Raw genomic sequence first — 12,251 nt, 5'->3', positions numbered from 1 at the left:
GTGCATGAATGGAATATTCAGCAAGTATGTCTGTAGTGGTAGAATGGAGTTGCCAAAAAGAGTAATGCAGTAACAATAAGATAATGAAATTATAGGGTAACAAATACAATTATCTTTTACTTGAAGAGGTGTTGGAGCCTTAGATGATTTCTTTAATGATAGAATAATAGTGTAACTAAAATATTTGCTGTTTGATAATTATTCAATTGTTGTCTTGTTGGAAATTGATTTTTTAAAGTGGCAAAACATTCAACCGTTTTTCCTGGTTTACATTATTTCTTATAGTCATCAGTTGTGACTAAGTAAGAATGGGTGTTTTGAAGCAATGATGTTAAATTTAAAACACTCTCCTTTCTGACCACATGTCATCAATTTTCTGGTCAGAATTTACTTATAGGAAGTACAAGTACTTGCCTGGAAATGATTAATGATACACAGGTACACAGAGGAAGAGGAGAAAAATAACCTCCAACTTTACGCTGTATCTTCAGTCAGGTGCAGTAGTTGGAAGATGGCTGTTTGGCTATTTTAAGACATTTCTTTCTGTTTGATCTGAGGTCAGTGTTGGAACCAAGCCAATACAGAGTTTTCATAGTTTAAATGGGTAGTCTTGTGGATTGAAGGTGAGAGGGTAGATTACAGGAAAGTGTTTCCAGTATTGAATGCAGTAGAATTTATTGTTTGGTCTGATTTCCGATTTTACTGATCTTATTTTTATGTGAAAGTAAAGATAGAAACTACAGATATTAATGAAATGGAAAATTTTGCAGATGGATATATTGATAGTTGGCTAGTTGACAACTGTTTTGTGTAGGAAAAATTCTATTAAGGTTTATTATGTTGGTGGTGAATTTAATTTGGTTCTTTACATGAGAGTCGTATACAGTATATAAACTTGCAACAATATTCAAAGAATGTTTCACTCAGTAGAACACGTTTCTTTGTTAGGTAAAACGATTGAACAATTAAGACTTTTTGTCACATTTAAGACATGTTACATCAAAGCTGTTTCAGATTGACAGATCATTATTTAGGCTTTGGTGGCCAATTCATGTAAATGGATTTCAGAAGAACTCCAGTTTGAATTAAACCTAAAATCTCATTTCTTAGGATGGCATTTGCTTTACTTGTTTGAATCTTTGTTTTTAAATAAGCTGTGTTTGACCACATATATTATTTTTGTAACCTTTTTACAAACAATAGATTTTTGATAGGCAATTTATATACTTGCTTAAATTTCGACAACAGATTATTGGCAAAATAAACTACTTTCTTTAAATGAGCTTGTTTAAGGCTTATTCTTGATAAATGAAATCCACATAATATATTATGTGATGGTTAGACTGCAACTTTGCTATCAGATATATTATTTTCTAATACATTACTCTAATTTAGCCCTGATTTATTACAGCTAATAGTTTAACTTTGATTAAACCAACATATTGTAAACATGCCTGAAACTTAAGTCTGAGGAAAGAAATTACATAATGGTTATTATTTAAATAAAATAATTAAACCATGGTTCTATTTAAAGTAAAAAAAAAGACCCCGAAACCGGTTTGGCTCAGTGGATAGAGCGTCAGCCTGCGGACTGAAGGGTCCCAGATTCGATTCCGGTCAAGGGCATGTACCTTGGTTGTGGGCACATCCCCAGTAGGGGGTGTGCAAGAGGCAGCTGATCGATGTTTCTCTCTCATTGATGTTTCTAACTCTCTATCCCTCTCTCTTCCTCTCTGTAAAAAATCAATAAAATATATTTAAAAAAATAAAGTAAAAAAGAAAAGTTTACAGTGTCATCTTAAATTTGGAGATTTACTTTTTCATTGAGCCTTTTTAGTTAATGATATCATTACTGGTTACATAAGCTTTTTATAAACAGCGTTTTTAAATGTGACGTTATACATAATAAACTCTTCAAACAGTTTCAGGAAAGATACCTATTTTGTTGTATTTCCACCTCTCCCAGTTTTATTGAGATATAATTGACATATATATCATTGTAGAATGGTACAGGCATACTTTGAAGACATTGTGGGTTCTGTTCCAGACCACCGTAATAAAGGGAGTGTCACAATAAAGCAAGTAATAATCTTTTGCTGGTAGAAGGTCTTGCCTTCAATTTGTAAAAGGCATGTCTGTGACGCTCAGTAAAGTGAAGCAACATAAAATGAGGTGTGCCTGTATCTACTTTGATTAATTTGTTTGCTTATGGGACTTTGCAAGGAAATCCACTTAATGGTATGAAGATTGGATACCAATAAGTTTGCTTTAGAAGTGAGGCTGAAGTTTATGGTGCAGTGGCTTTGGCTCCTTTTATTGATCCAAAGTAGTTGATTAGACTGAATCAAGCAGAGATAAAGATCCTGTCCACCACCTTCATGTATGTGGTGCTCCCCTTTGGCAAATAAAGGATCCTCTATGCTGTTGGTGATTGGTAAATGGCATCTACATTCTCTATGTGCTTGTGCTACTTAATACAGATGTGTTCAGTGTGTTTGTTAAGTGGATTACTGTGGTTTTTGCATTGCTTGGTGTCAAATATTTGATTGTGGTTTATAGTAAATCTGCCTATCTGTATTTCATTGAGAATGAGGTTACTATCTTCAGAAAGAGAAGTTATAGTATACTTTTAGTTTGGTTCATTTTTTGGCATAAAGTTTAACAGTGCTTTTGTAGTTGATATTTTTAAAGTTCTGTGCTGACTGCACATCTGTCCTAATGGTTATAATGAATTAATTTCTAGAAGTCTAGTAAATTAAAGCTATCTATCTCATAGAAGGAGTCAAAATTCCATTCCCCTAGTAATCCCTTTTTTGTCTTACCTTTCCCAGTAATGAATGCCCCTCAGATCCTTTTGGTTCCTTGGGTAGTGGCGAGCTTGCTAGCACAGATAAAGATTATTTGTGAGGGGACATCTATGGGTTTACCTGTTTAGGCAATTGGAGTGGAGGAGGATTTTTATCAATTGTCTCAGTGGGAGAGGGTGGGTGTCACATTCCACTTAGAGTGTGGTTTAGTATTATTTTCTGGAACCTTAACGGACTAAAACAGCCCAGTTCTGTGTGTATGTCAGGTCAGAGATGGGACTTCTGAATTTTGGTGCATCTCTTACATGATGCCCAGTTAAGCAATTCTTGGGATCACATTGAAAGAACTAACTAGCCTGTGTTTAAGTATTGAACTTGTTGTGGATATAAAATCTCCCTGAATTATATCACTCAGTTTAGGTAGATAAATTTATATAAGGCATTTTTAGAGGAAGTTATTGTTTAATTCTTTTTCAGGCTTTGAAGAAACCTGACCATTATTTTTAAAAAGTATCCTACTTTGCTAATAGGTTGAATTATTTCTTTGTATAGGAAACACATGCCTGTACATCTTTCAGTTTTCTTTTTTGTTGTCTTTGGGGTAAAAATGAAACAATATAGTTTTTTATAATAAAGCTGAGTTTAATTATGAGTTTTTAAAAAATTACAATGCCCTGGCTGGTTTGGCTCAGTGAATAGAGTGATGGTCTATGGACTAAAGGGCCCCAGGTTCTATCCTGGTCAGGGGCATATGCCTGGGTTTTGGGCTCAATCCCTAGTAGGGTGTGTGCAGGAGGCAGCCAATCAATGATTCTTATAATTGATGTCTCTCTCTCTCTCTCTCCCCCTCTCCCTTCTTCTCTGAAATCAATAAAAAATGTTTTAAAAAAATAAATGTTAAAAAATTACAATGTAAGAGTTAATGTTTGTAAACCAAACTTTATGATACATCTAAGAAAAAGTTTCTGTTCATCTGTAGAGCCATATACATAGAAAATTATACATAATTTGGGTGAAATTTGGTTTTATACTTAAGTATTTCCTATAAATAGTGGATATATTTGCTTGGCCTCAGCTTTTATCATGGATAATATAATTGGCCCATAAGATTTGCAAGGGCTCTATTTTGAGGTCTCTGCAGATTCATAAATGTTTTCATATTACCAGCAGAGTTGGAGGTGCTGAGCTGTTGGTTAGCATTGCTTACTATCTCAGTGCCTCGCATACCCGCTTAACTGGCTTGAGTGGGTGGAAGTCATGCTGTACCTTTACAGAGCTCTAACAGGTGGAATTGCTGCCCCTTGTAAATTTTGTTTTAGTTTTATGAGCATGCAAATGGGACAGAGATTCTTACTACTTTTTGAAAGTAGAGACTACAGTAAAATGATTGGTTTGGGTTTTGATTTTTTATTTAGTACTTGAGCAAGTAAAAGGAGGAAATACTAAAACAGAGGATGTAGTTCAGTTTTACTAGCAGTTTTCACTTTTTATTGCTGTGTTTCAATGATCTACAATTCATTGAACACAGGCTCTGCTTTACTTTTTAAAATAATTGTAATAGCTTTATTGAGATGTAAAGTGTAAAATTCAGTGGCTTTTTTAAGTATATTCACAGAGTTATGTAACCATCATAATCAATTTTACAATGTATTTATCACCCCAAAAAGATACACCGTATCTCTTAGCAGTTACTGCTTCCTCATTTCCTCCCAACTCTCCCACCACCCAGCCCTAGGCAGCCTTCTTCTACTTTCTGTCTCTATGGATTTGCCTCTTCTGGACATTTCACTATAAATGGAATCATACAATATGTGGTCTTTTGTGACTAGCTTCTTTCACAAGGCATAATGTTTTTCAAGGTTCATGCATGTATAACATGCATCAGTGTTTTATTTCTTTTTTACTTATATAATATCCTATTGTATGAATATACTGTATTTTACTTACTCATTCATCTGTTGATGGACATTTAGGTTGTTTTCACCCTTTGGTGATTATGAATAATGCTGTGAACATGTTTTTACAGGTTTTGGGCATCAGTTTTCATTTCTATAGGAGTAGAATTGCTGGGTCATATAGTACCTTTGTTTAACCTTTTGGGGAACTACCAGATTATATCCCAAAGTGGCTGTACCATTTTCCCTTCCTGCCATCAAGGGGGAGGGTTTCAATTTTCCCACAGCCTTGGCAATTGTTATTGTCTATCTTTTTGATGATAGCCATCCTAGTAGGTGTGAAGCATTTGCATTAATTAATTTGCATTAATTACCATGATGGATAGTAATGATGACTACCATCTTTTCATATTGATCATTTTTATGTCTTCTTTGGAGAAATGTTTATTCAAGTCCTTTGTCCATTTTTAAATTCTCTTTTTACTATGGAGTTGTAATTGTTCTTTATTTTTGATACAAGTCCTGTATCAGATATATGATTTACAGATATCTTCTCTTATTCAGTGGATATATTTTTCACTTTCTTGATAGTGGCGTTTGAAGCAAAAAAGTTTTACATTTTGATAAAGTCCAGTTATTCTACATATTTTTTCTGTTTTTGCTTCTGTATTTGGTATTATTTCTAAGAAACCATTGGTTAATCCAAGACTGAAGATTTATGCCTATATTTTTCTTGTGAGTGTTTTTTGTTTAGCTTTAGTTTTGGTCTCTGATCCATTTGTATATGGTGTGAGATAGAGGATCAACTTCATTCATTTCCTTGTGGATATCCAATTATCTCAGTACCATTTTCTCAAAAGGCCCTTTTCCCCATTGAATTTTCTTGACATCCTTGTTGAAAAATGAGTGGATCCTAAATGTGAAGGTTTATATTTGAACTCTCAATTTTATTTCATTGACCTATATGTCTGTCATTATGCCAGTACCACAGTCTTGATTACTGTAGCTTTGTAGTAACTTTTGAATCAGAAACTGTAAATCCTGTAACTGATTTACTTTTCATTGTCTTAACAAATTAATTAAGGTATTCCCAGTATAGAAGAGGCCAATACCTAACCATTATCTCACCTTACTGTTGGTAAGAGCCATTAAATAGAGGAAAATGTATTTTCCAAATTATAGTAATGAAAATAGTATGTAGGGAAAGTATGTGGGTTAATGTTTTTCAAAACTATATCAAAGAACAGGAAGGCATTGAGATAGAAATTGGGGACAGTGTCTAAATAGGTTTGATCTCTAGAACAGCGGTCGCCAACCTCTCGGACCTCAAGGACCGCCATTGGTGCGCGGACCACTGGTTGGCGACCGCCGCTCTAGAAAGAGCCACCAGTGCACTAATTGTTTGCCTTTTGTGGTCATTGTAGTAATATTTACATAGCATTTTGTAGCTTTTCAAGGATTTTTATGTCTGATGTCATTTAGTCTTTTTAACCACTCTGGGATGTGTGGGGTTAAGCAACTTGCTCAGGGTTACACAACTAGAAATGGTTGATTTGGATTTAAATCCAGGGTTTTTAAAATCTTTAATTCTTTATTTTTTCACATATGTGAGTAGCTAGAGAAATTAACTCAAAATTACATTTGTGGCTATTTGTGATTCAATTAAGAAAAAAGAAAATAAAAAATCACATGCAAGGCTATCTCAAATATTATTTGTACCATGTTTAACTTGAATTCCGTGAGACAGTATTTAGCTGGAACCTTTGAAAAGTAACTTTTTTTAATATAGTGATTTCTATCACACTCCCTAGTGTGTGTGTGCGTGCTTGTGTGCATACATATGTTGTAATTAGCACTTATCCAGGTAAAGGATTTCTTCACTTAGTGTTTGTACATGTCTGCCTTCTTAATGCCATATTGACACTGTTACTCTACCTAATTCTAGGTCATGTTCCCCTATAGTTCACTTTAGTATTTACTGAGGGCTTAATATTAGATCTGTGCTAGGTCAAGTGTAGGCTATCCTGGTATACCAGGTAGGTATCCAGTTGTAGTTCCTAATCCTTAAAGATGTGGTTACAACTAATTGGGATATAAAATATACATATCCTTAGAGAACCAAGAGTAGGAGAATGATGGTACTATGTATTGATAGAAACTGCCAATTTCTATGGCTTCTGCAGATCTTAAAATTGATAATGCTTTCCCTTTTTACTTTAGTAGTCCAGAAGCTAATAGCCTTATTTACTTTTCACCTTCAGTGATTAACTGCATTTTGTGTAGAAACCTTAAGCTCTGGTTGTGTTTTATTTTCCTACTTTTCTCCCCCTTTTATCCTATATCTTCATTTTGTACTTTACACTACATAAAAATTTTAAGCTGCCTTAGAATTTTCTTGGAGCAAATTAGATTACCTATATTATACTAGTATATAAAAGCCTAAGTGTCCCACTCTCTGACCAGTAACTATGACATGCACTGACTACCAGGGGGCAGATGCTGAACGCAGGAGCTGCCATGACATGCACTGGCCATTTAAAAAGAAATGGCACTGCGGACCTGGTGCTGACAAACCAACACCCGGCTTCCCCCAAGTGGGACACAGGCCCTGCCACCACCCCAGAGCGACACCCCACCAAATCGCAGCCAACGCTGCCAAGACCCCATGGCGCAAAATGCGGCCCACAGCCCAGCCCAGCCCGGAAACGGTGGCAGTGGCCGCCGGATAATGACACCACATAGCAACGCCTAGCTTCCTCTCCCTAGCGACTAGCCTCCTTGGAGTTTCTTCAGCCCAGGAACCCGACTTGCTTTATACCCAGATGCAAACATTTTACAGTTTAACCAAATGTCTGTGAAGGGTTTTCACGTGCCTCATGTCATTTGATCCTCACAGAAATCCTGGAGACTCATAGAATCCTATTTTCTTTTCATTAGCCAGAAAACAGAGGTTTAGAAAGCTTAGAAACTTGACCCGACTGAAAAGAAGTAAGAAATAGTGGAACTTGACAATGACGTCAGGTTTTCTCACTATGCAGAATATAGTCAAACACTGCTACAGTTAAATATTTTACCTTTTGTTCTCCCTGTGTGATCTACAATAATAATCTGCTTTGTGTTGATATTTACTGCCGTGTTGCTGACAATGACCTGAAAGAGAAGTTGGGGTGCTTAACTGGGCTTGAAAAGTTTAGCTAAATCAGAAAGCAGGTCTAATTAAGCAAGTTTATTCTATATCTGTAAATGGCTAAGTTGACTCATGCATGTGCAATATATAGAAAGCTCTCATTGGCACCAATCGCACGCGAGTGTTTCCATCTGTCATTGTCGGTCATGAATTTGGTTGACACTTCTATTATAAAGAAAGAGCGAAAAGCAATATTAAAATATTTGTTATAATTAATTGCCTTTCAATGTGCACAAATATGTGCACCAGGACACTATTTGGTAAATAAACAATATGAATAACTGAAAGGTGATACAAATGTATATTGGTTTAGTGGAATGCTGGAGTGCTCTTAGGAGTCATTAACATGGTAATATTTAAATATACATTTAGGGTCTATGTTATCTTGGATACTGAGTTCATATCCATCTTTTTCTTTTAGTGTAGATAATTGAGGAAAATTTTTATTTATCCCTATGAGTTTTTCCATTCTTGCGGTGTTCAGTGGTTTTGCATGAACTTTATGAAGACAAAAGTCTTTAAGTAACATTTGGTATGCACTAAGTGGTTAGGATAGCTGAAGAATTATTTGGACTGTCACCTGCAGGTTGGATAGCTGAAGAGTTGGAGCGTGTGTACAGTGTGATACAGAATGAGAAAGCATGCTCCTACCTTCAGTTTCATTGGCATTTCAGAGTTTCGAACTTATGTTCTCATTTTCTCCCTTCTTTTATGAAGTTTAAGGTGTTCTCCTTGGTTATTGCCAAGAGTATACAGTATTGGCAAAAGTAGTTTTACAGGTGTGAGTATGGGAACCAGAGTTTATTGTATTCTTATTTATTACTAGAGGCCCGGTGCATGAAATTCATGTATGGGGGGGGGGTGTCCCTCAGCCCAGCCTGCACTCTTCTCCAATCTGGGACCCCTCAAGGGATGTCTGACTGCCTGTTTAGGCCCGATCCTACTGACTGCCTAAATGGGCAGTCGGACATCCCTCTCACAATCCAGGACTGCTGGCTCCCAACTGCTCGCCTGCCTGTCTTCCTGATTGCCCCTAACCGCTTCTGCCTGCCAGCCTGATAATCCCATAATCACTCCCCTGCCAGCCTGATTGATGCCTAACTGCTCCCCTGCCAGCCTGTTTGCCCCTAGCTGCCCTCCCTTGCAGGCCTTGGTCTCCCCCAACTGCCCTTCCCTGCAGGCCCGGTCACCCCCAACTTCCCTCCTCTGCTGGCCTGGTCACCCCTAACTACCCTCCCCTGCAGGCTTGATCACCCCCAACCGCCCTCCCTTGCAGGCCTGGTCCCTCCCAACTGCCCTCCCCTGCTGGCCATCTTGTGGAAGCCATCTTGTGTCCGCACGGGGGCAGCCATCTTTGACCACATGGGGGCAGCCATCTTGTGTGTTGGAGTGATGGTCAATTTGCATATTACTCTTTTATTAGATAGGATTGTATTATTTATTTGTATTACAACTCTAAACCTACTTTTGCCCACCCTGTATGTATGGTTTTCTTTTTGCCTTTACCTTGAGGCTGATTTTTCACCTGGGCCACAACCAGCACAGAGCCTTAAGGGCTTGTTACTTTAAATGGTGAACTCCAGGTGTCATTGTTTGCTGTCATGTACCTTTAGTTCAAAACTGTTCTTGAGGAAGACATAACTGCCTCATATTTCAAAATGTCATTTTTAATATCTGCCTTTAACTATAGGTTTAAAAATGTTTATTTTGTAATAAAAGAAAATGTTGAGTGTGATAAAATGAGTTTAGTGTCCATTACTTTTGGTTTTTTATATATATACTAGTGGACTGGTGCACGAAATTTGTGCACATTAAAAGGGAATTAATTAGAGGAAATATTTTAATATTGCTATTTGCCCTTTCTCTATAATAGAAGTGTCAGGGATGAAAGAAAATTAGTAAAATGTATATGAAAATCTTCCTCCTGTCAGAGTCTGGGGCACACCGCAGGACCCAGAGTCAGGTCCCCTCCCACCCGCGCGTGCCTCGAAATCATGCGAGACCCAGACCCGGCCGGCCCCACCCCCAGTGGGGGAGATCCAGATCTGGCCAGCCCCATCCCCGTCAAGCCCCGCTGGGCGGGGGGCGCAACCTCAGGTCCCCCATCAAGTCCCGCCGGGTGAGGGGTGCAGCCTCAGGTCCCTCGGCACATACCAGGTGGGGGGCACAGCCTCAGGTCCCCCGGTGCACCCTCAGGTCCCCTGGCCAGGTGCCGGGGCGAAGGGCGCAGCCTGAGGTTCCCCGTCAAGCCCCACCGAGCAGGGGAGATGGCCTGAGGTCCCCTGGTCCGGTGCTGGGGCCGGGGGCGCGGCCTGAGGTCCCCCGGCCAGGCGCCAGGGTAGGGGGTGCAGCCTGAGGTCCCCCGGCCCAGTCCTGTGCCACGTAGCCTCAGGTCCTTGCTGATCACTTGTTACGGCTCTTTATGGGAACCCCACCTCTGCTGTGAATGCAACCATCTTGTGTTATGGGAACCCCGCCTCCTCTGTGGGCACAGCCATCTTGTGTTACAGGAACCCCACCTCCGCTGTGGGTGCAGCCATCTTGTGATGGCATGAGGGTCAATTTGCAATTACCTCTTTATTATATAAGATTAGTGGCCCGGTGCACGAAATTCATGTGCGGGGGTGTGTGTCCCTCAGCCTAGCCTGCACCCTCTCCAATCTGGGACCCCTCGGGGGACATCCCTCTCACAATCCAGGACCACTGGCTCCTAACCACTCACCTTCCTGCTGTCCTGATTGCCCCCAACTGCCCTCCCCTGCCAGCCTGATCGCCCACAACTGCCCTCCCCTGTCGGCCCAATCGCCCCCAGCTGCCCTCCCCTGCTGGCCCGATTGCCCCCAACTGCCCTCCCTTACTGACTTGATCACCCACAACTGCCCTCCCCTGCCATGACCCGCCTCCTCCACCAGGACCCGCCTCCGCTGTGCGCATGGCCATCTTATGGCGACGTCGCGCGTGACGGCCACTTAGGCTTTTATTAGTATAGGTTGTTCTCGTTATTTGTTGCTTTAAGAACAGTACAAGAATATATATGAAAAAAACATATATATTAAATGATCACACTGGGATTATATTTTATAATAGCAGCAGAACATTTTTCACTTGTTTTAGGTTTGCCCAGTTTTATAACTGGTTATAATTTCGGATTTATTACCTAACCACTTTAGATAGAAAGTGTCATATTACGCTCTAAAATGTAATATTTTAATTCCCAAAGCTATTTTATCTTTTTAGATGTCCTGAAAACTGTATTTTTAGGCACATCCATAGAATATCTTTGTAGTGATTATTACATTTATTGACTTAAATATCTTTTATCAACTAAGCATTATAGCACATAACAAGTAAAACTGTTTTGTTAGTATATTTTATTTTGAAAACAATACAAATTTTGATTTATAAGTTTATGTCATCAGAGTTTGCTTTTTGACTATGTTTTCTGTAAATGTTCATTTAGAACTGTTTATTTAGAATGTCTCCGTACTTTAGGGAGTTATTGGGATGCCTTTAAAGATATATCTAAATCCATATTTGTGCAGAAGCAGCATGTTATTCTAAAATGTATAATAGAATCAGGCAGAGCCATAAGCTGAAATTGATTCTCTGTTCCATTACATAGCAGGTAGACTCTCTCTCTCTCCACTCTTACCTATAATGGAAGATGAAGCCTAATAATAATTTGAAATGACCGAAAGGAGAGCCAGAGCCCTCATAATGGAGCTAAGACTTCTGCCTTGGCACTTGCTGTTCACTAAAATCTAGTGCCCCTTCTATCCCACACCACTCTGTTTTCAGCTGTCCTGCTGCTTCATATTACAACCATTTTTTCTATTTCACCCAATGGGTGAGAGCTCTTTCTTTAATCTCTATATTTCAAATCTCAGTATTCAGTTGATGTTCAATACATCTATGAATAAATAGTTAATTATACTAGGGAGCTAACAGCTATTGAAAGCTTCCAGTGTTTGAGTGCTTTACCAGCATTATCTCATTTTATCTTCATGGCTATCATTGAGGTAAATACTAGTTTTAGACAGTATAGAGTTTTATAGGTGGGAAGACAGGCTTATAGAGATTCAGTAACTTGTCCAATGTCACATAGCAAGTAGGTAGCAGAACTAGGATTTCAACATTGGTGTTTCAGACCTTAGAGCCCAAGTGTTTTGAGTCTTTGCTGTGCTTTCTTCCATTTGCAAAATATAGGTGAATCAATCTAGAATGGCACTGCCCCAGGAGAACTTTCTGTTATAATGAAAGTGTTCTATATGTTGTCCAATGCAACTACTAGCCATTTGTGGTTATTTTGTACTTGAAAGGAGGCTAGTCCAACTGAGTTAATGAATTTTGAATTTTACTTAA

General features: G+C 38.7%; 1 protein-coding gene across 2 annotated transcripts in view; it reads left to right on the top strand.

The window, feature by feature from the left end:
- UBE2E2 (ubiquitin conjugating enzyme E2 E2) overlaps positions 1 to 12,251 on the top strand; it is a 256,519-nt gene that overhangs the window by 18,227 nt on the left and 226,041 nt on the right. The window lies entirely within an intron of this gene.

Source organism: Cnephaeus nilssonii, assembly GCF_951640355.1.
Source record: "Cnephaeus nilssonii genome assembly, chromosome: 17".
Lineage (NCBI taxonomy): Eukaryota > Metazoa > Chordata > Mammalia > Chiroptera > Vespertilionidae > Cnephaeus > Cnephaeus nilssonii.
The sequence above is the reverse complement of the archived record's forward strand: the minus strand, read 5'-3'. Positions and strand labels throughout refer to the sequence as shown.